The 26,879-nt window shown below is 46.3% G+C and overlaps 1 protein-coding gene across 8 annotated transcripts in view; it reads right to left on the reverse strand.

The window, feature by feature from the left end:
• Positions 1-11,486, reverse strand: part of MAPK10 (mitogen-activated protein kinase 10) — a 238,741-nt gene extending 227,255 nt beyond the window's left edge. For 3 of the 8 annotated variants that reach the window (XM_083398499.1, XM_083398495.1, XM_083398502.1), the window contains exon 1: positions 10,695-10,793. The gene's annotated coding sequence lies outside the window, so the exon portion shown is untranslated. Of the gene's footprint in view, positions 1-10,694; positions 10,806-11,010 lie in introns of those variants that run through there. The other 5 variants (XM_083398497.1, XM_083398496.1, XM_083398500.1 and 2 more) reach the window with 4 other exon arrangements.
• Between the last annotated feature and the right edge of the window lie 15,393 nt (positions 11,487-26,879).

Genomic DNA, 26,879 nt, shown 5'->3' on the forward strand with positions numbered 1-26,879 from the left:
AGGCAAAATGGTGACATCCATGGAGAAGAGGGGAGGTATTATTAGGCCTCAAGATTCCAGAAGTTAAAAAAAAAAAAGGTTTCCAAAAAGACCATTAAAGAATGGGGGACAAAAACAATTCAAGATAGACCATGCATGCTCAGTGGGCATGCAATATTGACTGGCTGTTGTGGGGGAGAAGAGGAAATTGGAGGAGAGGAAATGGAATGGCATCTATAACAATATCCTAGAAGGGGGCATGGCTGGATGGCTGGCACACTGAGCAGAAGCACTCGACACTGATACACTGTGTTGCTGGTATTCCCTGTTTTTTGATAAAAGCCATCTTAGCTAGAGACCACCATGACGCCTATGGTTTGTTCCAACTATGGTTTGGCATTCCCTAAGTGAACATCACATAAATTCTCCTTCCACTGCCCTCCCAACTCTTCCTCTGTCATAACAACATCAGAACCAGGAAACTATGGTCCACACTTCTCTTCCAAACCATGAATTCTGGTTGGAAGGCAAGCGCAAACCATCCTTTGCCAGTACTGGTGTAATGTCAAACTGTGGTTTGCCATGAAAGGAAGTCAAACACAAAGGGAGGGTGAAGAAGTCTGAGGTTCGTTCACGTAACGAAAAAACCATGCATGCTTGTGTAGCAATATTTTTCTTTTGTTCTGGCATGAAGCTACTGCCAATCAATTCCACGGTTCTATAATTATAAGCTCTGCAATTATGAGACAGAAAAGAGAATCACCTTTCATGGTATTTTTGCACTTCTGTCATGTCTGCCCTCTGTTGTCTCTTTTTTTGTTCTCTAAAATAGGAAGTCCCAGTTCTTTCACCTTTTCTTGTCGAGAAGGTTCTGCAGCCCCTTATCATTTCAGTCTTATAATGAAATTACAGGAAAGGTCCTAGATGACAAGCTGAAAATAACATAGTGGTCATATTGGAGGCATTTTTAAAAGGTGCCTTTGAAAGGATGGTTTCAATAGAATCTTCCTAGCGGGTAGCATTCATTTCACTGGAGCACATCACATCTTATGAGACTCCTTCATCACTCTAGAAGGGGTTCAAAGGCGTCTCTCTTATAGCTGTGTTCGGAAATGATACAAGCCAGCTGGCGATCAAATCCCAAAAGTTAGCCCTAAATCACAAAGAAAAGATCCACAATACATAGCTATTAAAATTAGTTTTAATTCTCCTAGCTAAATAAAGACGGGCCACTGACAAAGCAGATAATTGTGTAAGAGAGCACAGATTAAGAGAATACTTGCCATTAATGCAATGCTACCATACCGCAGGACAGTACAGAAGTACATTAAAGATCCTTAAAGTGCAGCGAGTCCATTAAAATACAGTCTATATTTTTGGTAGCTGTCACAGGCATTTGCTTATCTTGGTAGTTGCTCTTAGCAAAATGTGGCACAGACGCGAAACTTTATTATGTACTGTTCACCACTTGGTTCACCATTTTATGTATCTGTTGACTGAAGAGCGCAGTGTTGAGAACGGATAAATGAAATACCATTGTTCTCTTTGATGGGATCCACTACTGCAGGAGCAGGGAACCTGCAGCCCTCTAGATGAGAAAGCACATTGGGGAATCAACATCCGTCTATGCAACTTGCAGTAGAATTTTTTTCCATTTCCCTTTGTCTAGCAATGACAACAACTAAAAAACTCTTTCCCTGCTACATTAGATTGCTGAAAAAGAATGCCTTGGTTCTGGTTCAAAAATTCCTAGGCTCAGAGACATCTTGTCCCTAAATTCCTATCACCTGTCTGCCCACCTGAACCGCTGTTCTGCACCTGGGCTCCCTTCATTCATTTGAGAGCATTTCTATACCACTTAATATTTAAAATCTCGAAGCGGTATACAAATGGATGGGCATAAAGGAAGTAAAAGGATATAATAAAAACAGAAATTTGGTGATAACAGGGTACAATGTTCTGGGTAAGAGAAAGCCTGGGCAGAAAGATATGTCTTTACAAGATGCCTGATGAATGATGCTTCAGGGAAGAGCACTTCCAGAGTGCAGAGGTGATAAACACCCACTTTGGGGGGTCACTACTTTGTAATATTATGAAGGGTGCATTGGCATGAGTTACATTTCCCAGATCATCTAAATCAGGGTTTCCCCAACTTGGGTCTCCAGCTGTTTTTGGACTACAAATCCCATCATCCCTGGCTAGCAGGGGCAGTGGTCAGGGATGATGGGATTTGTGGTCCAAAAACAATTGAAGACCAAAGTTGGAGAAGCCCTGAATGATCTCACAGGTCCAGGGATTGGTGGTCCATAGGTAACCTGTCTCCGAGTTGCTATGGGGTTAATAGGTTAGTAATGTGACATTGAGCCAAATCTGGTAGCTAATCGGCAGCCAGTACAGTTCCCTCAGCACAGGTGAAACTTGTGTGTCGCCAGGTGCTGTACTCAACTACCTGGTAGCAGCATTATGTTAGTAGGTTTCAGGGTTCTAGGGCTTTTAAATAGATTCCACAAGTCCGAATATATTCCCATTTCTGCCCCAGATACTTTGAGGCTCCCTGTTCCCATCAGCCCCAGCCAGGAATAATGGGAATTGTAGTCCATCAACATACAGCAGACCACAGGTTTCCCCAACCCTACATTTACAGAATTATTTTATATTTCCATGGCACCACCAGTATGTGTGGCAGTCATACAGAGCCTTGCCTTTCAGGTACTTACAATCTATAACCCAATATGGCAGCAGAGGAAGGAGAGAGATACTGAGCAAAAGTTCACAGTGGAAGAATCTGTGTTCAGAAGTTTCGGTGAAGGATCAGGACTAAGGGGTTAGAGCCTTCACAGAGGAAAATGGGTTTTATTAAGGGATTTGAAGTGAGGTGGTATAGTCCACACCAGGGGTAGTTGACCTCTGCCCCTCCCAAAGAGACAGGTGGTTCTGCTCATCTCAACAGATTGTTATCCCAAGTCTTAAAAGGCACCTAGTGTCCTTTGCAAATCATTGCAAATCATTACTTTGTAGTTACTATCAGTGCCAGGTTTACGTGTAAGCTAAACAAGCTAGACCATAGGGCCCCACTCTTTTGGGGGGCCCCAAAAAAATTAAAGGGAAAAAAACCTGGATGTACATTTCCAAAATATAAGATAAAAAACAAATAAAATAAAACCTACATACAGCAACAGTGTTTTGTGTTGTGTAGGATCCTATGATGTAAGTAATGGGCCCCGCCTGATAGCCTGCTCCCTAAAATATCAATGGTTTGCTCATTTCTATATACAGTGGTACCTTGGTTCTCAAACTTAATCCGTTCCAGAAGTCTGTTCCAAAACCAAAGCGTTCCAAAACCAAGGCGTGCTTTTCCATAGAAAGTAAAGCAAAACAGATTAATCTGTTCCAGACTCTTAAAAACAACCCCTAAAACATTGTACTTCACTATTAATATACTTCTTAATTGTATTTCGGTTCAACAATTACTTTGATAAAATACATATTTTGTTATGTGCAAATGGCTTTAGATACCTATTAGGTCCATAAATTACCATATAGCATATATTCCACACAAAAAAACCAGTGATAATTTGTTGTTGACAAAGGACAGCTGAACATATAAAGGGCCCCATTACCTTCAGTAGCTTAGGGCCTCATCCAACCTAAATCCGGCCCTGGCTATAATTGAGCAGATTGAACAAAGATGTGCTCTACCAAGCTTACATTCACAGCATGTTTGCACCATCTCTCAGCGATGTCTACACTGGCTTGGCCATGCCCACAGAATGAGAGATGGAGGGATCCCCAAGGACGTTCTCTATGGGGAACTGGCTTCAGGCCCCAGGCCCATCTGGCAGACCAACTCTGCTTTGCAAAGATACAGTGGTACCTCAGGTTAAGTACTTAATTCGTTCTGGAGGTCCGTTATTAACCTGAAGCACCACTTTAGCTAAAGGGGCCTCCTGCTGCTGCCGCACCACTGGAGCCCGATTTCTGTTCTCATCCTGAAGCAAAGTTCTTAACCTGAAGCTCTATTTCTGGGTTAGCGGGGTCTGTAAACTGAAGCGTATGTAACCTGAGGTACCACTGTGTCTACAAAAGTGGCATGAAGGATGGCAACATCAACCCCACTGTGTGAGAATCCCTTGCAGTGCCTTGAGACACTCAGGTTGTGCAACCATAGCAGTGACCAGAGGAGGAATGAAAGAAGAATTGCCATGGTGCATCTGCAACAACACAACCAGACATCTTCATTTGCCCCAACTGCAACAAAACATGCCTCTCCTGCATCGGTCTCTACAGCCACAGCAGGCGCTGTAACTCTCCGACGGTTTGAACTCACCCCAAAAGAGGCACTCCTCCACTGTTTTCTGAAACAGATGGATGCTAATGACATAACTGAGCATGTGGACACCCCTCAGCAGTCATCTCCCATGAGTCAGTGTGTTTGGACTATATCTCCCATCACCCTCGTCCATTGTCCATTCTGGCTGGTGCTGATGGGAGTTGAGTCCAGCAACACTGGAAGGTTTGCCAGTTCCCAGCCTGCTCAAATACAGGGTTCTGAAGTGAGGCCCTAAGCTACTGAAGGTAATGGGGCCCTTTATATGTTCAGCTGTCCTTTGTCAACAACAAATTATCACTGTTGTTTTTTTTTTCTGTTGAATATATGCGTCCATCCCAATTCTGAGCAGTGTTCTTATGGACTTGCCTTACACTGAGCCAGGCAACTCATTCCTCTACCCAATACTGTCTGCTCTGACCAGGCTAGATTCTCTGTTGCAGCGCACCTCACCACTTGCTTCCGCTTGGCAAAGAAAGGCGAGGCTCCTAGGAGCCACACTCAGCCACGAGATAATCTCTGGTGCCAGAGGATTCAACACGTTCTGTGCCTGTATTGGCTGACACAGCAACACAACACAATCAGCCAGCACCATCTGTACTGTAGGGGCTACTGACCTACCTTAAAAGGATTACAAAGGTGGATACCACTAGCCCAGAGATGGAAGGAAGAGAGAACTCCAACCAGAAAAGAATGTCAAACCAAGTTGGTGGACTATGCCAAAATGGCAAAATTAACTGGGAAGCTCAGAAATCAAGAAGAAAAGAACTTTAAAAAAGAATGGGAAAGGTTTATAATTTATATACGAGACTATTGTAAGCAAGTTGAAACATTGGCAGGATTTTAACCACACTAATGGAATGTACAGATAATTTAGAAAGACAAAAATTGGAAAAGTATTGATATGCAGTCAAAAATATTATTAATATGGTCCATGGAACAGATGGGGGGGGAGTCAGGAGATTCAAAATAATCTCGATATTTGAATTCTGAATTGGTTTTTGTTGTATGTTTATATTTTTGGAAAAAAAACAAAAATTATTTACAAAAAAAGGATTACAAAGATCATATATGCAATGTACCCAGAAATCAACTGATAGAGAGCAGTTCAAAGAACAGTGGCTTTTGACTGTTCAAAAAGCCTACTTTGGGAAACTTATAAAACCTAAGGACCCCCTCCTCCCCACATAAAAATGCACATAAACACATCCACGCAAAATGCCGCATACAATTTAATTTCCCGCATTAGAATAATATTTTATGTTTTCTTGGGTTCATGGACCCCAGGAGCCTATGCATGGACTTCCATCCATGAACAACAGGTTAAGAACCCCTGATCTAACATGCTACAAAAAATGCAAAGCAGAAGTGATTGCTTGGTTCTGCGAATATCCTTCTTCTGCAAAACTAAATGGCAGCCTTGGCTTAAGACCCATCTAAATTTACAAGAGCGGAGCAAAAAAATAGGATTCAGCATATTACTAAGATCAGCTCCCCACCTCTGTGCCATTTGTTCCTGCTCAATTTTTTGGAAGAGGCTGCAAAAGCAGCCTTGGATATTTCAGGCTACAGAAGTCTTGTGCTCGAGGGCTTTTTGCTTGGCTTTCTTGGCTACTGTTAAGCACTGTTTCCTCATTACAGCGGTTTATATACCTCTAAAAGAATATTTCCTCCCAGAAGCCTCCCTCTCTCTACAAATGGTGCTAAAGTAAGCAAAAAAAGAAGTCGTCTTTGCAGCAAAGGCGGCCTTGTTTCTGATTAGTATGAAACCCTAGCCACTTTGCAAGGCTTTTTTAAGTGAACATGCCTGCAAGAATGCTGAATATGGGGAGAAGAGAGGAACTTGATGGCAATTACTGTTAAGAAGATGCCAAGAGGATGCGAAGAAAAGGTTTGTGCTGCTGTTAAGTTGCTAAAGCTAAGCAGGCCACAGGCTGGACAGTACCTGGATAAGAGGCTGCCTGGGAACCCATTTGCAAATGTTTCTTATTCTGGTTTATTGAAGGAGCTTAACTTTCCTTCCTGCCCATTGCCCCACCCTGCACAGTAACTCAAGAAATCAGAACACACACAAAGATACCGAAACATCCATTCCAAGCCTTCTATTAATTTTGTAATGCTACAAGTACATTCAATGTTGTAAATTTTAATTTCCATTTCCCCAAGCAGTTAACAAAAGTTTTAGAAATAAGAGAGAGTATTTAGATGGATAGGGACCCGGGTGGCGCTGTGGGTTAAAGCCTCAGCACCTAGGACTTGCCGATCGAAAGGTCGGCGGTTCGAATCCCCGCGGCGGGATGCGCTCCCGTCGCTCGGTCCCAGCGCCTGCCAACCTAGCAGTTCAAAAGCACCCCCGGGTGCAAGTAGATAAATAGGGACCTCTTACTAGTGGGAAGGTAAACGGCGTTCCGTGTGCTGCGCTGGCTTGCCAGATGCAGCTTGTCACGCTGGCCACGTGACCCGGAAGTGTCTGCGGACAGCGCTGGCTCCTGGCCTCTAGAGTGAGATGAGTGCACAACCCTAGAGTCTGTCAAGACTGTCCCGTACGGGCAGGGGTACCTTTACCTTTACCTTTTTATTTAGATGGATTACACCACATATGTTAGCCAATTTAGAGCAGCTGTAGAGGTGTTTTGTTTTCCCCAAAAATAACCAACACAGGCAGGGCAGGATGCTAAAACCCTGATTTAGGCACTGTGGTCATCTCAGAAGAGTGGTTATTTGTTCTTTCTACCTGATCGTTGAATAGCAGTGCAATCTTGTGCATGTTTACTCAGAAGTAAGTCCCACTGTGCTCAAATGGAGCTTAGTGCTCAATATGTTAAGCTTCAATAAAACTGTTTTGAAAAATGGAGCTTATCCCCTTGTAAGTATATTTCAAATTGCAAGCTTAGGCTACAAGTATAAGAACACTTGCCTGAGACTAAACCACACTGGAACGCTGCAGGGCACACTTATACAAATGCACAGAGTTATACTGTACTTCCATTTAACATGGATAGGATGGCTCTGCACATATATATGTCAGGAGCCGCCTTCTATAGATCCCAGATATTGGTCCATCTACCTCAGTGAGGCCTTCTCAGAAGTGGCGCCCTCCCTGTGGAATGCTCTCCCTATAAAAAGCATTAATGTACATTTCCGAGCACAATTCAAAGTTTCGGTGCTGAACTTTAAAGCCCTAAACTTGGTCCAGTATATCTGAAGGAGCGTCTCCACCTCCATTGTTCTACCCAGCCACTGAGGTCCAGTGCCAAGGGCCTTCTGGCAGTTCTTCACTGCGAGAAGCCAAGTTACAGGGAACCAGGCAGAGGGCCTTCTTTCTAGTGGCACCCGCCCTGTGGAATCCCCTCCCACCAGATGTCAAAGAGAACAACAACTACCAGACTTTTAGAAGTCATCTGAAGTCAGCCCTGTTTAGGGAAGCTTTTAGTGTTTGATACATTACTGTATTTTAATATTTTGTTGGAAGCTGCCCAGAGTGGCTGGGGAAGCCCAGCCAGATGGGCGGGGAACAAATAATATATTATTATTATTATTATTATTATTATTGACAGCAGTTTGCACAACCTACTAAAGAAGTTTGGGAACTAATGGCCTAGCTCCAATATTGTCTGATCAAACTGAGAGCAGCTCTCTGGGACTTCTGCTATTTCCAAGCCATGGGATCCTTTAATGAGTGTTTCCCAAACTTGGATCACCAGCTGTTTTTTGGACTATAACTCCCATCATCCCTAGCTAGCAGAAGCAGCACTCACGGATGATGGGAACTGTGGTACGAAAAACAGGTGGAGTCCCAAGTTTGGGAAATGCTGCTTTCAATGGAGACTCTCTCTAGGATCTTATGCATTCTGCTGCTGAGCAACTGGCCCTCCTACCTAGGCAGGAAACATGGGCGATATCAGGATCCTAGCAGCTGTGACTTTTCAGGATGTTCCTTAAATAAATAATAATAATAATAATAACAATAACAATAATTTCAATTTAAATCCCAGCCTTTCTTCAACTCGCTTATCCCCACAACTTCATGGGAAGGAATTAGGCTGCAATATTGACTGGTCCAAAGTCAGGCAGCAAATGGAGACTTGGACACCAACAATCTCCTTGGCCGAGCCCTGACACACTGCCCAAGATGCTACATCAGCCTGTTTCCATCTGTGCTCTTCCATTTTTGTCTCTCTTTTCTATGCAGGAGATTCAACCGACTGATGCCCTCTGAGTCCCATAGCACCCCCAGAATTCTCTGAAGGGGATAAGGATCTTTCAGCAAATAGAAAACAAAAACATGCCCCCAAAACCCCACATATAAGGCCTTTCAATGTTCCCCAATGAAAGCTCAGTGTGTCCTCAGATTTCTCCCATTCTGTCTGCAAGAATAAGAGTGTGAGTTTGCAGTGTCTTTAGCAACATTTTTTTCCTCGGTGATTGACCTCTGTGCTAGGAAGCCATTAAATAATGGCTACAGATATGCCAGCAAAACACACACACTCATCCCTTCTGGGAGCCACTCATAAACAGCCTCTCCCAGCAAGCAGGCACGTAGACACACACACATCTCTCAAACAACAAGAGGACCGGGTTTTGCTTTTTTTTCCCCCCCCTCTCTAATAGTCAGCAAACGTTTCTACCTTGAACGCTCCTCGCCCTTTCCCAAATTATTCCGGCATTGCCAAACCCCTCTCCCACAAGCCACAACAACAACAATAATACAGGGCATTTGCAAAACAATATATGCTCAGAAGCAGCAAGGCAGAAGTCCATCTGGGAGAGAGAGGGGGGGGAAGGGGGCAGGTTCCTGATTTAATAGCTCAGATCACACCACTTCTGCCATTTGTTTAATAATAATGTGGGGGGGGGAGGGGGAGCCAGGAAATGAGCCAGTATAATTCAGGCTTGTCAGATGCTCTATTGGCATATCTTACCCTAAGGGGGCAGCCCCTGTTTCACATCATTGGTTCTCCCTAGCATTCCTTTGTTTTGAATTTTGGACCCAGCAGCCTTATGGATGCTACACTGGGGATGGGGGACGGGCAGAGAGAGGAATTAAACACCAGGGAAGCTGCCAAATTCAAGCACACTGCCAGTAACCGTTTTTCCTCCCAATGCCCCTTTCCCAAAGATCCTTTGCTTTTCTGTCCTCATGTTGTTCAAACCGAGCCTGTTTGCATGTGGCAGGGCTCAACACACAATCACTGCCTATCTCCCTTCCCCGTCAGAAGCAGGGCAGTCTCCTCAACACACCCCCATCTTTACTGGCCTTGCATGAGGCAAGCAGCACCCAGAAGCAGCCAATACAGTCAAAACAGTGAAAATACCAGCCAACAAAACGCAGCTCTATCTCACCCCCAGTTTCCCTCTGGTCACCTTCATTTGCCTCCCCCTTTAAAAACTGGTGAAAAGGAGAGAGACCTGGCTCTGCCTATTACAGGTTTGATCTGCCTTTCGTAAGACTCCAGGAAAAAGTCACCGGATGAGCGGATGCAAAAACTGCATTGAAGAAACTGTGAGGGCTATGCAGCAAAAGGCGCCCATGTAAACAAGCCTATAGTCAGTGAAGGCTGAGGACACGCGCACACACACAAAAGCAGAAGCACAAAAAAACAGAACCCCCCAGAAAGATGGATCTGCATGTTTTTGACCTCCAAAAGACATGCAAACTATACACATCTTTTAATAGGGCCCGCATTGCAGAAGGTGGAGGGGGAAAACGGTACCCAAAGATTCCATTGTAATAGAGCCGGGGCTGTCAGAAGCTATTTCTGTAAAGCTCCATTGATTTCACTGCAGTCTTTGCAAGAATTTGTAGGATGTCCCCTTCGCAACACAGAGCCAAGCTACTTTAAATGGTACCGTCTGTAAACACGCACCATCTTCCCCACTTCGTGTGAATGGGGGGGGGTGTTATGCAAGACAGTGGTGTTTCGCTTAAGAAATGACTTCCTGGGGGGGGGGGATCACTCCTCTCCCTCCCTTAAGGGGGGGGGGAAGACGCTTGGAATTTTCCACTCCCACCTTCGTCCCTCAACCATCACCCCACATACGTATCCCATCAACATAGTTTCCAAGAGACATCTACTTCTCATTCCTTTCCACATCCATCTGTGACGGGGGATGGCGGTGAGAGCTTGGGGAATCAGGGAGCGGTGCCTTTTTGAAGAACCGTTAAATAAAACCCCACGCATAAGCTCTGTGACACACACACACACACCCCAGCCCCCATGCAACTGGATCTAATGTATGGGCATGGAGTCTTTCAACAGGAATACAAGCCACCGCTATTTTGCAGATGGCACGGGGATGGCAATGTTTACATCCCCCCAGCTTGCTAAAAACAGCCTCCCCGCCTGCTTTGCGCCTTCCCCATCACCTAAACCCTGCCAGTACTAACCCAAACACAAGGCGAAAGATGCTGCTCCAGCGCCGCCGCTCCTGCCTCCTTCCCTCGGTGAGCAGTTTACTTCATGAACCTGCCTCTGCCTCCCTTTCCCTCCCCCCTCCCTCTCCCCTCCCCCCCATACACTTCTCCCCCTCCCCTTTATTATTTTTAAACAGCGAATCAATATTCATCACCCCACCTCCTCACAAAGACAGGTCGGCGTGTTGTTTGTTGTGTGTGTGTGTGTTTTAAGCCCACCCCAACGCGCGGACCTCCCGCCCCCCCAGCTTCACACAGCATCCCCAGAAGCCCGGCGCCCATCACTTACCGTTCCGTGCTGCGGACTAGCCTCTTGAACGCAGCAACCTCTTCCCCCTAGCGCCGCGCGACCTTAGGTGGTCATTGGAAACCACATTCCCAAAGCGCAGGAGAAGATCGGTGGGTAGATAGGTGGTGGTGGGGTAGCCAAACGGGGAAGGAGGGTGGGTGGTGATGGTGGTCGGAGGGAGGGAGATCTGGGGAGGTTGATGGGCAGGTGGCAGCCAGGAGACCTGGACCAAGGTGGGAGTTGCGTGGGAGAGGGTGGGGGGCGCACGAAACAATCGGAATGCCCGGGATCAAAGCGGCGGAGGCGCACAAAGCGAGGAGAAGCCGGGAGGGACGCGCGGGGAGGAAAGGAGGAGGAAGAAACGAGAGGGACGGCGCCTTGCTGAATCACCCTCTTTTACTGTCTGGAGACCATTGTGCATCGTGATGCTGGCTGTACCATTGTGGAACCTACCAGAGGAGACAGGCGGAGGGCTTGGGGAATGGGGCTGCCATGGCAACGGGAAAGGAGCGCTCGTGACGTCAAAGCGCAGTGAGGTCTCGGGAGGAGGGGTGGGGGGGCGAGGGGTGGGGAGGAGAGAGAGGGAGCCTAATCTGCAGCTCTAGCTATTGTATCTCCTGGTGAAATCAGGAGGGAGGGAGAGAGAAAAGCAGGCAGAGCAGCCTGGAAAAAAGCAAAGCTGAATAAGCTTCTGTGATGGTTTATCAGCAGCAGCAGCAGCAGCATCTGTAATGTCAAGCTGAGTGTGCGCGGAAGGGAAGCAGGAAAGGGGGCCTGGGTGAGCGCAGCAATGACCTCTCTCGCCTGGCATTGGCGCTCGAGCATCAGGCAGACCCGAGAAACCTGCTCAAGCCTCGCACTGAATCTAAAAGGGATGGAGGCATCCAGGTTGACTTACCATCTCCAGGGACCCTCGGGTTCCCAACAAGCCTCTTTTCTCGCCACTGTGTTTTCCAGGCCTTGTCCACTTTCAGGTTTCGGCTCAACAGATTTAAGAGGCAGGTAAAGCACACCAGACTTGCACCAAATGCATCCTGGATATCTGGAGGGAAAGCATTTCAGAGCAACATCTCTGTAAGACAAAAGCAGCACCTGTCTCCTTTTATGCCTTGCATCCTGGTTGTTTTCGTCCCCACACTCTAAGATGGGCCTCAGCAAGGTGCAAAAAAACGCAGCCCATACGTGTTTGGTTTTGTTTTTAAAGAGCAAGCACAACTGCAGTTCTGTCCCCTGAATTTCACAGCCTGTGGATGCAGGAGAAGCAGGAAGCACCTGCTGAAATTCCCTTTCCTATATTGCTATTAAAAGTTTGAATAGGGCTTGCAAATGTTTTAAAACGAATTAGGTAGGAGTTATTGTATTAACTACCATGGCCCCCAAAGCAAATGGCTCATACTTCAATCTGGACACTGTATCTCTGAGATGGCTACCGTGTTCTTTGTTTTCAGGAGCAGTCAATGGTTGCCCCATCAAGAGCAGCAGGTGAAAGCAGAACTGAATAATGTTGCAATGCATCAGCTGTTCCCAAAAGCTCCTCTAGTTTAAGGTTCCAGGCAGCCAATGATGCAACTAGGATACTCCATTCCATCTCATCCTGGTTTCCCTCCCCCCCCCCCCCAACTGAACCGCAACTTTCTGTGGCTCATCTTCAGTCCTCATTGGGCTTTTGTTAAAAGTATGTCCCATGTATTTATTTATTTATTTTAAAAAATAAAGATATTTTGCAAACTGTGAGAGACCTTCAAATAAGCTAATGCCTACTTATTGCTTCTCAGTGAGCTAAATTTGGCTCCAATCCGGTCGGCACTCACACCTGAATTCGCTGTTAGTGGGAATGATGATCAGTTGATATAAACCTTGTGGGATGTGAAACACAAGAGCAGTCAAGTACAACATTCCTAGAGTGAACATGTTTACCCATGGGGAGGAATGTTTGTCCAGCCAGCAGGTAAACTTCCTGTTTCCTTCTGGGCTGGGACAGACTTCTTCTGCATGTGACTAGAGGTAGGCGTGGCCTCACCTGTGCAGGTAACGACAAAAGCACAGGGCAGGGCAGCCATCTCTCTCTCTCTGTGACTACTTTCGTCAAAGAAGCAACATCTGCTTAGCCAAAGATGCTCTTTTGGCTTCCAGCTTCCAGCCAAGAGAGGACAAAGGAACTGTCTCCTTATGAGATAGTTTCCAGGTGTATGTTACTTTTCTAAGATAAGTCTGCCTTCTGGGATCCGATTTGGAACAGAATGTGAGTGAGCAAACTCTTTTTATACTTTTATAGAAGACTGTGTTGTGTCTTATCTTTTATGAGGGAATAAGGGGAAAATACCAGAACAGTTATTATAGAGGCTTTAGCGAGCCTGAGCAAACACATCCACTGTGAGTTTAAAAGGGGGAATGTTACTCTGCTAAATTGTAGAACTTGTTTACACAAGTTGGAAAGGCTATAATCAAACAATATATCCTCTCCTGCATCCCTGAACATTCCCACAAACCTGGTAGAGAATGGAGCAGGGCTACCGTGGAAGCAAAAGGGCACGTGATGTTTAGCTGTAGTGCAGGGGGTTTGCTTTGTATGTGAATGATTCCTTGGAGGCTAGGTGGCTCAGCAGTTGAGCATCTGCTTTGGATCGAGAAGGCCACAGGTTCAATCCCTGTTATCTCCAGGTAGGACTGTGAGGAAACCCTGTCTGAAACTGTGGAGCACCATTACCAGTCAGTGAAGGCAATGCTACACTATGTAATTATGTGTTTTGTGTTTTTATACTGTGGGTTTATCTTGTGAACTGCCCTGAGACGGGCATAGGGTGGTATACAAATTTAATAAATAATAACAATATTGACCTAGATGCAGAGGTTTATCTAGGGGTTGGGAAACCAGCCTCTGTCCAGGGGTGCAAAAAATCACCCCCAGAAATCTGTCTCCAGTTATCTATGTAAATTCCCGAGTTTAGACATGAGCTGGGAGCTGAATGCTAAGAGAAATAGCAAGGCAGAATGCTGGAGGCTGTGGAATGTAAGACGTATATTCTGTGGTGATGCACCACTGCTGCCAAGACGAGATCAAACGTGGGAGAAATGTTGTTTTTCCCCCAGGGAGGTGCTGATGCAGTTCCTTGCCAAAGGCACAAGAGACCCTAGGTACGCCTCTGGCTAGACCAGGGGTCTGCAACCCGCCGCTCCGGAGCCGCATGTGGCTCTTTTACACCTTTGCCGCAGCTCCGGGGTGGATACTAGCGAGGGGAGGAGGCGCATTGTGCGCCCCGACACTCCCCACTGTGGCGGGCACTGTACTGGCTGTGACGTCGCATGGGGGCGGTGCGTGTGTTAGTCACGCACCGTCCCGACGTCACCTTCCTGCCCGCTGCGGCTCCCAGTTTCCCCCCCCCCCGGAAACGGGTCCAAGTGGCTCTTTTTGTCTTAAAGTTTGCAGACCCCTGGGCTAGACGGAGCAATGGTCTGACTCAACATGAGGCAGCGCACTACGTTCCTACATAGCTGGGTTTGCCAAACTCGGGTCTCCAGATGTTTTTGGACTGCCATCATCCCTGACCACTGGTCCTGCTAGCTAGGGATGATGGGAGTTGTAGTCCAACAACAACTGGAGACCCGATTTTGGGAAACCCAGCTATGTAGCAACTGCCACTAGAATGGCTCTTTCATGTACCTAATGAAAAGAAAAGGTTTGTCTCCCCCCCCAAAAAAAAAAAAACCACACACACACACACACACTTTGTTCACATGAGAAGAGTGGAGGAAAGAAGACATTTTAGCCCCGCTCTGGGCATATCTAAACTTTTATATAAGCTTTTTACCAATTTAGCTACCATGGTGTCCTCCAACGAATCTTGAGAAATGTAGTTTGATCTGCAAAGCTCTCTGTTAGAGATCTCCAGTACCACCATCCCTACAATGATTGCACAGGCAAAAACCATTAAGGCTGCAATCCTATATGCCAGGCGGTGGGCAGGCTGTGGCCCCCAGATGGATTTTATGTTGCTTTTGGCCTGATTTCAAAAGATATCATATACTGAGCCTTGGGGCGTGGGACTGCAGACTTTGCCATGAGTGCTCAGTCTTTGCGTATTGACCTGAAACTCCTTGGAAATGGAAAGAGAAAACCTTTGCAAAGCTTCTCAGAATGAATGCTGTTTTCAAGCCGCAATTAAGGGCTAACCTTTCCTTTCCCCTTTTCGCTCCCATCAATCTCTAGCAACTGCAAGGAAAACAGTACTAAGCGAGTTGATAAGTTGCCCGGGAAATGGCAGAAGACAAGTCGGCCGCTGGTTTCAAACGCAGATGAAATAGTGCCCTGAAATATATATATCTACATCTATTCCGTCTTCCCGTCCGCTTTCGATTTTCAAAATGTTTGAAATTGATGAGACAAGATACAGAGTTACAATCACCGGCTATCTGGCCTATGTAAATACAGAGGGGGCGAGAGGGAGCTGTGAGCTCAATGGAAAGTTATAGGACTCTTATAGAACTGTTTTTCTCCCTACTTTCCATGCTTGCAGCTAGATCAAGATGTATGGGCAGCTTGAGGGCAAGGCTTGGTTGTCAGCAATGGTGAGTGATGCAGTTCAAATCTACATTCACTGGTGCCTGGCAGGAGACTTACCTCCTGCCATGTGACAACGTTTCTTAAAAAGCCCTTACACTGCACTCTGGATATCACAAGCCTGAATTAACCACCTAGCCAGTTGCCTGTGGCGAGTAAGAATTACCTCCAGGAGGGAAAATCCTTTGTAGGCTACAAGAGTCCTTTCTTTCCTTCCTTCCTAAATTTGTAAGCAGCACTTACAAATTACAGCAACACTAAGAATACCAGAGTGGGGGAATCCGCAAGTACTGTCTGATTAAAAGAAGATTCACATTTCCAAGTCGTGTCTAAATAACACCATTTTTAGGTAAAGGTAAAGGGACCCCTGGCCATTAGGTCCAGTCGTGACTCTGAGGTTGTGGCGCTCATCTCGCTTTATTGGCCAAGGGAGCCGGCGTACAGCTTCCGGGTCATGTGGCCAGCATGACTAAGCCGCTTCTGGCGAACCAGAGCAGCGCACGGAATCGCCGTTTACCTTCCCGCTGGAGCGGTACCTATTTATCTACTTGCACTTTGACGTGCTTTTGAACTGCTAGGGTGGCAGGAGCAAGGACCGAGCAACGGGAGCTCACCCCGTTGTGGGGATTCGAACTACCGATTTTCCAATCGGCAAGTCCTAGGCTCTGTGGTTTAACCCACAGCGCCACCCGCGTCCCTCTCAACACCATTTTTAGGTGACTTCAAAAAAAAGGCAGGTATGGGTCCTGCGAAGCCTCTACTGGCAGAGAGTTCCACAGGGCAGGGGCTTCCACACAAAAGGCTTGGTGCCTAGTAATGGCTGGCTGAACCTCAGGGCCATGGGGAAGCTCAAGAAATGCACCTTCAGAGGATCTCGGAAACCAAGGTGGAGCGTAAGGGGTCAAATGGTCCATCCCAAGGATGGAGACTATGCGGCACTCTAGATGCTGTTGGACTACAATTCCCAGCATCACTGAGCATTGGCCACATGGTCTGGGGCAGGGGCAAATGGGAGTTGGAGTCCAATTGATTTGATTTATTGCATTTCTGTACAGTGGTACCTCAGGTTAAGAACTTAATTCGTTCTGGAGGTCCGTTCTTAACCTGAAACTGTTCTTAACCTGAGGTACCACTTTAGCTAATGGGGCCTCCTGCTGACGCTGCGCAATTTCTGTTCTCATCCTGAAGCAAAATTCTTAACCCGAGGTACTATTTCTGGGTTAGCGGAGTCTGTAACCTAAAGTGTCTGTAACCTGAGGTACCACTGTACTGTTTTTCATTCGAATAAATCCCAAAGCAGCTTACACACAATAAATAGATGTATAGAACGCTGTTTAAAAAGCAACAACTAAAAAATAAGCTAAACATCACAGTTAAAGCAAAAGTCATATTATATGATTAACAAATCAATGCAGCATTTATAATCTGTAAGGCAATGTTAAGAAAATAGCAACCCAAAAATAAACTGAGTGCTTTTAAATTCATACAGACCTCCATGACTTGTAATCTTTTACTCTATTCAGCTCATTAAAATACACATTCACATGATATCTGTGGTAGCAACCCTCTCCTGAACCTTCTTTGGGCTGCAGGTGTGGGACCACAGGTGAAACCAACCACCCGCTGATGAGAAACTCACAGCTTTTCCTCTGGGAACTGCTCCCTTATGAAGACTTGATGTTACGATGCTGGCACAATCCTCTGCCAACTTCCCAAACACAGAAGTATTGATACCACTGGCTTTGGAACATGAATTTTCTGATTCTTGAAGGACAGTCTTGAAGACATCCCATTTCCCTCTTTACTTGATAGATAGGAAGCAGCAACTGTTCCCTGAACAGACTTGCTGGCACAGTCACAGCCCAGCTGCAAATGCTCAAAATCAACTTTGTGGGGGTTGCTTTGGAGAGAGTTTTCAACTGCCCTGGCATGCCAGAATGGATTGACATTGATATGGACATAGGTCAGCAAAAATGGATACGGTCAGGGAAAAAATCTTTGAAGTTATTTGCAGGAATGTATTATAAATAGTACCAGCTGTAATACTGAAAGTGACATACGATAGACTTATCCTTTCAGAATTTGCCTAATCCTGTTTTAGTTGGTGGCCATCATTGGAAACAAAAGGTTCTATCTGCAAAATAAGCATCTTGCTGAAGATTCTCTAGTTGTTTTGATTGCCCCAAGATTCTTATTTTGAACACTCATGAACAGAGGGAAGTACGGTAGTTACCCTAGTTGCCCTACCATTTGCCAGTGGGGTTAACTGCCAGCGCAGTTATCCAGCAGAATGGATTGTACAGTGGTACCTCGGGTTAAGAACTTAATTTGTTCTGGAGGTCCGTTCTTAACCTGAAACTGCTCTTAACCTGAGGTACCACTTTAGCTAATGGGGCCTCCCTCTGCCGCCACGCCGCCACCACGTGATTTCTGTTCTCATCCTGAAGCAAAGTTCTTAGCCCGAGGTACTATTTCTGGGTTAGCAGAGTCTGTAACCTGAAGCGTCTGTAACCTGAAGCGTCTGTAACCCGAGGTACCACTGTATTTGCTAGCCCACAAAAATAGCTGGGAGACAACGGAACCTAAGTTCTTTCGGAGGTAGCAAAGGGTCCCAAAAGTAATTACAGTATTTGTCTTCCAAACAACTGAGCTAACAGAAAATTGCATCGTCCTGCTAGCTGCCTTTTGTGATAAAGGAATTGTGCTTCCCACAGACCAGCTCAGCCTTATCAACTCTGCAATACATGCATATCTAACAGTTGGTTACACTTTGCTCCTTGCAGTGTCATACTGAGATGAACCAGCCGGCAGAAAGATGCCTTGAAAGGCTGACTTATTTATTGTGTGAATAAATAAACATGGCTGCCCCATCGCGTCTAGCCTGACCATTAAACAAAAGGCAAAACCTCATCATACAGAGGGTTGTATGACAGCATCGCATTTTCTTTATAAGCTCATAAACTACATGCCTTAAGATTTACAAGATGGCTAATAAATCAGAAATTATAAGCCATACCTTTTTATTTTTATTCGAAGGCATTGGTGGCCAGAGCCCATAGCTTTTCCAAACATATTAACAGAAGCGGAGGAACTAATCTGAGGCATACCGTGCAAACTAAAGAAATAAAGAAATGGAAATATGGATAGTAGATGGAAGGCTGGGACGTCTGGTGCTGAAGTACTCATTCATTTCCATTTTCAGTTCAGAGTTTGTTCATACATGTAATTAAAGGGTAATGGAGTAGACAGGAAATTTATCTAGTCAGATAACCACATGAAATAAAAAGTCAGAAACGAAGCCTACACCCCCCCCCCATATAATCCACTAACAGGATACAATCCTAAGCAAGCAGCATCAAGCAAATTTTTGAATGAATATCGATCACATCATCTTATTTGAGTTGTTCTGCAAATCTTTGGGAATAAGAGCGTCTCCGCCCCCATCGTTCTGCCCGTACACTGAGGTCCAGCGCCAAGGGCCTTCTGGCGGTTCCCTCATTGCGACAAGCAAAGCTACAGGGAACCAGGCAGAGGGCCTTCTCGGTTGTGGCGCCCGGCCTGTGGAATGCCCTCCCTTCAGATGTCAAAGCGATCAACAATTACCTGACATTCAGAAGACATCTTAAGGCAGCCCTGTTCAGGGAAGTTTTTAATGTGTGATTTTAATGTATTTTTTGTTTCTATGGAAGCTGCTCAGAGTGGCTGGGGAAACCCAGCCAGATGGTCGGGGTACAAATAATAAATTATTATTATTATTAAGAGCAGGACCATATCTTACTGAGAGCAGAATTTCCTCACTTGGGATTAAGATTCAAAATAATTGTTTGAGCTATTGTGGCTGACTGTCATGGACTAGTTGGACACAGAGAGGAATGGTGGGAGGAACCAGCCAGGGAACCACCAAACCACTGTTCGTCTCCCAGAACCAGAAGAGGCATGAAAAGGGCAGAGGAGTGGTTGGCTGCATGTAGAGGCAGTCTCTGATTGCTTGGGAAAAGCCCTGGAGGGGAGGGGACTTAGATGGCTATGAAGAGTTGGAGACAATTAGTCTCAGCAACTGATTTTCATGGGGCAAGACCATCGGGAATGAGCTGCTCTGCTCATTAGGCCTGACAATCAAGTCTGTGGAGATAATGTTTTTGCTAATAAAGAGTTAACTCCAGCTTTGAACAGTGTGCTTACTGACATTTTATCCAATCAACAACCCTGTAAGGTAGGTTAAAAAGGTAAAGGTAAATGACCCCTAACAGTTAAGTCCAGTCGCAAACGACTCGGGGGTTGCAGTGCTCATCTCGCTTTACTGGCTGAGGGAGCCGACGTTTGTCCACAGACAGTTTTTCCAAGTCATGTGGCCAGCATGACTAAGCCGCTTCTTGCAAAACCAGAACAGTGCACAGAAATGCCGTTTGCTTTCCCACCGGAGCGGTACATGCTTATCTACTTGCACTTTGACGTGCTTTCGAACTGCTAAGTTGGCAGGAGCTGGGACTGAGCAATGGGAGCTCACCCTGTTCTGGGGATTCAAACCTCTGACCTTCAGATTGGCAAGCCCAAGGCTACAGACTACAGCACCACCCGCGTCCGTAAGGTAGGTTAGGTTGAGAGATATTAACCCAAGGTCACCCTCAGGGGTTCATACATACATCATATTTGTGTCCTGCCTTTCTATTGTTAAAACCATGCTCAAGACAGATTACATCATAAAAAATACATATTTCCATTAAAAAGTAGTTTTAAACAACAAATAAAACATCAAAAAGTACATAACTTGAAACAATTTCCACATAAATTGTAATATGATCTAAAATAAATACAGTGGTGCCTCGCAAGACGAAATTAATTCGTTCCGCGAGTTTTTTCGTTGAGCGAGTTTTTCTTCTTGCGAAGCACCACTGCATTTAAACACTGACAATGGCGGGGAGGGGCGGGGAGAAGCAGGGCAGCTGCTGCAGCCGGTGCCTCGGACTTACCCGTGCCTTGTGGCCACCACGCGACACGGCTGCTGGAGGGCGGCGGGGCTCAGGAGCGCGACTCTGGCTGCAACGCTGGCTGCTGGCAGCAATGGCTCTCTGAGAGGAGCGCGCAAGGGCGGTGGGCAGCGGTGCGAGGCAGCCGGAAGGTCGGCCGTCAGCCGGAAGGTCGGAGGAAGCCGGAGGAGTCGGCAGCCGGAAGGTGGGAGGGAGCCGGAGGAGCGGGGAAGCGAGCGTGCGTGCGTGCAGTGACCGTCGCCATGACAGGAGAGGCAGGGCTGTTTCATCTAGCGAAGCAAGCCCTTAGGAAAATCCGTCTTGCGAAGCACCTCAGAAAACGAAAAACCCTTTCGTCTGGCGAGTTTTTCGTCTTCCGAGGCATTCATCTTGCGGGGTACCACTGTATACAAAAAATTAGTATCAATAATAGCAAGAATCTCACCTCCCAACAACCCCCCTCCCCACAAAAAAATATATTCCAAGCGTCTATTCAGCAGCCTCAGCTTTTGTAGCTGGAGTCATTCAGGGCCCCGCCCTCCCAGGCCAGGTGGGGAAAGGTTCATAGTTGAGTAGTGATTTGAACTTCAGTCTCTCCAAACCTAGTCCTGCAATACATGCCATGGAGAATCTGCCTGCAGCTAGAAAGCGGACAGAAATATCACCACCTGGGACCCGGGTCATTCGGGTGATGTAAAAGGAAATTAATTTTTGATCCAGCGCCTGGCTGGCTCACAGCCAGTACTATCTTTTGACTTTCTCCCCAACTTTTCCTTCTTGTGAATTTCGTGTGTGCCAGAAGAGATAAATATTTTAATCGCATTGTTATTGTAGCATCCTGCCTGGAACTGAACCCCTTACAACAGACGACAGTTGCTCTCCGAGCAGATGTACGGAAAAGAATCTCTCAAACTTATTAGTTCTGCATCACACCTGTTTACTTGTGTCAGCAGGAATGATGGGCACTTTGGAAAAAAACAGTGGCATATTTTCTTTCCCATGTCAGATTAGCACAGAACCATATGTTTATATTGATTCTGGCATGAACCAATGCTCTGGTGATGTCTCTATGCAAAATTCACCTGAACTCAAAAGAAGCATAAATTCCCACATCGGCACAGCATTAAGGCTTGAATAAGGCGAGTTGTCCAAAGCAGAAAATTATGTCTCGGTCACACCAGTGCCCCAATGATTCACACTCCCTACAACTGGAGTGTGGTTTTAGCTCTCCTCTTAAATTATAGTTGAAGCTCAACCAACACACAGGAAGACAACGGGGGAGATCATTGCCTGGAGTTTTGCAGGCCTTCAGTGCTACCATGATTTGTCGTGTGCAAGAAACATTTGAGGGCATCCCCCTTACTTAAGAACATTTCAGCAAGCAGACAAGCATCTATTCTAGTCACCAGCCACCACTGCACATCACATAGGATGTTTTCATCACTGTGGTTCTTACGAGTTGAGTTCTTGACTCTTTAATGTCCCTTCTGTTCTGGCCCTGGCTGCTGATTTTTTTATATGATTGGTGGTTGTTTGTATAATGTGGTACGACGTTTCCTTACTGCAAGCTGTGTTAAGTTCTTTCTGCAAGGGGGGAAAGGTGTGTTTATGCATTTGGAACAAGCAAATAGACTAGGAGCTTTCCAGTAGATCATACTGCATGGAAAAATCTGTATGAGCAGTCTATGTCCTTTGGGTCAGGAAGCAAAGTGGCCACTTACCAAAAAGAGAATAAATGCAGATGACGATTTGCATGAAATGTGCATATGCTCATGCATATGGATGGATGCAAATTTAGAAATAATTGCTACTGTTTAAATAGACATACATCTTTCCCGAACACTGTGACCAGGAGACCTGCGTGCCTTCTCAGTCTGCTCTCCCTTCTTTATCTTTAAACTGAACTTGGGCCAGATAGCCCTTCAAAGAAGAGGACAGCTTCAAAGCGAAGACCCCTCCATAGTAGTCCCCTCCACAGTCCCCTCCATAGTAGTACATGTGGTTTCTCTAGCAAGAAGTGAGCAAAAGGTTAGATATGAGTCTGCTGGTAGATATGTAGGTGATTTGTACAAGATCAGCAAGCGTTTCTGGCTCCTCAGGGTTTAGCATCAGTACCAACAACAAAACAACTTCTTCCACCTAAATTAGGGTGCTGAAATGAACAAAGCTAACCAGGAGTGGATTTTTTGTGGCAAAGGACTAAGGGCGCATTAATGGTTCTGTTAAGCTTAAAGACACCCCACTCTTTAATTCTAATGATATGTATTTTGCTGCTGGGTGTGGTTGGTCGCTCATCGGTTTCTGGTGATTAAACAGGCCAACAAGCCCAAAGTCTGCTCTCCCCCGATAAAGGTATCCAGATCTCAAGACTTGGGCTGTGGACTTCCAACCCTGCTTAGGAGCATCCCAGAGGCAGATAGCTGGCCCCCTTAGTATGTGAGGATGGGGCTCAGCCCCTCCAATCTTGAGAGACTGGGCCTCACCAGGCCTCCCCATGGTGGTGACAGGCCTTATCATGCCTCCCCATGATGGCAGCAGGCCAGTAAGACCTTGCAAGCTTCCTCCCGACACTCATGACATCACATGTGACATCATGCGCATGCGATGAGTTCCCCCTCTGCTGGCCAAGGATGGTAATGGAACAGTGAAATGGATGGATTCCATTGATCTGTAGAATATCTCACAGTTATAGGCCAGGGCATTGCATTCTGGGTAAATTAAAATGGAGACTGGCCATTGTGGATGGGAGGCAAGATTAGCTCTTGTTCAAAAGCAGCACTGCTGTCTATCCAGCACTAAAATGGCGCCCAAGGCCAGGGTGTGGGGAAAGTGGTAGGTGATGTTATAGAAGAAAAGGTCCAGCTAAATCAGCACTGTTATGTACTGAAGTTCTCACCCTGGGCCAGCATGGGGGATACTGTAGATAGTTTTCACTCAGGTCCACATATGCAAATATGGATTTGAAAGTGACGTTCAGTGATTGGATAGTTACAGAAAGTTGTTACTGTTGCTTTGTAGTGGAGCTCTCCATAAGCAGGTTGGCTGAACCCTTCAGTTCAGTTCTGTTCTGGGCCTGTGAATAAACAAGAGCTGTTTGAAGAATCACTGTGCTATCTGATATGTTCACCCACAACTTAACGAGCACTGTTCCAAGGCACCCACTTTACTACAGCACCGGCCAGCAATCGGGCCAAGAGCACATTTTGTTATTAGATGGAACCCTACTACTCCTAGAAATTCTAACGGTTTTAATTTTAGCCATGGTTCTGCAGTGCCTGAAATCATTTGCAACTGTATACCAGCAAATTTTGTTTGCTTTTTTTATTATTTATGTGAGAAGACCTTCGCGATGATCCCTTAATCCTCACCGTTCCATTGTCTTCCATGGACCTTTCCTCGTTAACACACAGCCCACTCAAGGGGGAGTCTGGGAAATGAGATGCAAAGCTCAGGGGGGTTGCAGTGGCAAAGCCTGTGAAATGAAAGCAAACCCGAAAGGGATTTGCCACAACTCCCGCCATCAGCCGTGCACAAAAATTGCTGCCGGCTCCAAGCAGCTTTTTCCGGCTTCGTGGTTACGTAGCAAGGCATATTATTCAGAGGTGACAAGAACCTTGAATGTGAGGCTTCCCAGGCAATTAAGTTATAATACAATCATTGTGCAACTGCCATGCATTTGTTGCACAGGATCCCTCAGCGAATTTGCTCAAGGCAGCACTTCAGTTGCGAGGAGTAGCACATATTCCCAGGGCATGATGCTTACGTCATGTGATTGCTCTCCAGTTAAAATTCCCATTCATAGTTTGAATGTGGTGTGGAACATAGCAGCATGGTTCAGAAGCCCGGGCTAAATGCAGACTGCAGCTGCCTCGATGTAGGCAGCATTCAGACTGCATTACACCCATTCTACATCAGCTGCCCATTTGGGTCTAGGCCTGGTTCAAAGGGCTGGATTTGACCTTCAAGAGCCCTGAAAGGGAGAACCCATTTCATGCCCTCCAACATTCCCCCCCCCCCACAATGGACACTCCTTGACCACTCATTTTTCTGATTCCCCCCCACCCTGTAGAGCATTTTCTATCAGGAGAAGGGCAACTGCCGCCACCACCATAACAATGGGAAACAGCTAATAACAACAACTCTGGGCGGCTTCCAACAAAAGATTAAAAATACATTACAACATCACCATTAAAAACTTCCCTAAACAGGGCTGCCTTCAGGTGTCTTCTAAACATCAGATAGTTGTTTATTTCCTTGACATCTGATGGGAGGGCGTTCCACATGGCAGGCGCCACTACCAAGAAGGCCCTTTGCCTGGTTCCCTGTAACTTTGCTTCTCGCAGTGAGGGAACAGCCAGAAGGCCCTGTGAGCTGGACCTCAGTGTGCGGGTTGAATTATTGGGGTGGAGACGCTCCTTCAGGTATACTGGGCTGAGGCAATTTAGGGCTTCAAAGGTCAGCACCAACACAAGCCCTCCACCGTCTTGAGAAAACCCATTGATTCCTCTTCTGTTTTATTTCATTCCTTGGTAGATACAAAAATTAAAAAATAAATTTTAGAAAGGGGCTAGATTAGACGTGGATGCTCACAACATTTTTAATTAAAATAATAATAATCAAGACTCCTTGCCCTCCGCTCCCAGTTTCTTCCCGCCCAGGGCGGTCCTGCCTTCTGCCTGCCCCTCAGAGCTGGAGCGTCCTGTGGGGCTGGGCCTTGGCAATGGGCAGCCTCTCTTCCTCCTCTTCTGCTATCCAGCAGCTGCTATGAGCTGTCATGGTCTGGTTCATGAGCAATCAAAGTCCCAGCAGGGGACGTCAGGACTGGAGGCAAGATGGTAGGGTGGGAGCAGGAACAGGGGTCCAGAAGCCAGGATTCAAGAAGCCAAGAGTCCGAGGGTCATGAAGGAAGGAGTCAAGAAGCAGAGGTTCAAGGATCAGGAAGCAAGAAGCCAAACTCAGCAAGGCAGGAAGCGTTTTGCTGTGGCAAAGAGCTGAAGGGAACTGCTAACCTTATAACCCTTCCCGGCTCTTGCCACCAGGTGCTGTGAGTTACCAATCAGCCTCACCTGTGCGGCCGCGCCTTGCCTCTCCAGAACAAACTTAGGAAGGCCCAAGTCCTGCAAAGTCCTACTGGTCACAGGGCCTTGCTCCTGCACGGACACCTGACAATCAGCTGTCCAAGAGAAGATGGTTCTTCACAGCTTCCTCCGCCGCCATTGTTGTCACTTGGCACAAGCACCAGCTCATCCCTCTCCCTGAGCTTGGCAGCTGTGGCACTGATGGGGTAAAGAGGGACATTCCAGGATCAAAAAAGAAGCCAGGGTGCCTTTCATAATTCTGGGACTGTCCCTGGAAAATGGGGTATGAGAGTTGCTTAAAAGGACCACCTACATCAGGGGTAAGGACCACCTGGGGATGAATGTGCCCATCTGGGCCTCCTTAGTCCTCTCCCTAGGCCACAACCTCCTCTCTGGCCAAACCCCACACCAGCCTTGTTCAACCCCGTTCTTGAGTGCTTAACTGTGGCAGTGCTTACCTGGATGGAGAGGTGTAAGTTCACGAACCAGAGGCTTTTGTGTGGCTTGAATTTAGTCTGTCGTACTGCATCACCATTCAGGCAGCAGCTTGTTATAAGCATTCCAAAGGCGGAAGGAGGAGGTAGCTGCAAACACTCCTCCCTTGATATTACTCCATAACAACTGCACCCTTCCTCTCTCTGCTTCCTGGGCCTATAATACATGTATGTTGGACAATCATTTATTTTGGAATTCCCATCTTATTACAGAACATAGATGTAATTCTGCATAACCAAAGGTAATGAACTGGAAAAGCATGCAATAAAATCCCAGTTTTATTTGATCGTAAATTTAGCACCTCTTTCTTTAATATTTGCATAATGACATAAGGGATACAATTTGCCTCTCTCTTCCCCCTCCCTCAATTACCATCGATAAAAATGGTTCAGGCATCTGTTTCCAAGATTAGAAAAGTGCTGATTTTCCAGCATGGTGATATGTATCTTAAAAGGAGCTTTGCAATGATTTTCTCGCCCCTGCAGCTCCCTGAGCCTCCTGAAAAACCCCTTGAATGGAGGTGGGTGGGTTTTTAAGAAGCTCAGGGATAGGGATGGAGATAGAGGTACAAAGATGAGGAAGAAGTAGGAAAGCCTTCTTTTGAGATACATAAAATCATGCTGGAAAAGGGCTCCTGAAGCAGGGTGAGTATGTTGTTGTTGTTGTTTAGTCGTTTAGTGGTGTCCAACTCTTCGTGACCCCATGGAGCAGAGCACGCCAGGCACTCCTGTCCTCCACTGCTTCCAGCAGTTTGGTCAGACTCATGTTTGT

Source organism: Podarcis tiliguerta, assembly GCF_965153285.1.
Source record: "Podarcis tiliguerta genome assembly, chromosome: 9".
Lineage (NCBI taxonomy): Eukaryota > Metazoa > Chordata > Lepidosauria > Squamata > Lacertidae > Podarcis > Podarcis tiliguerta.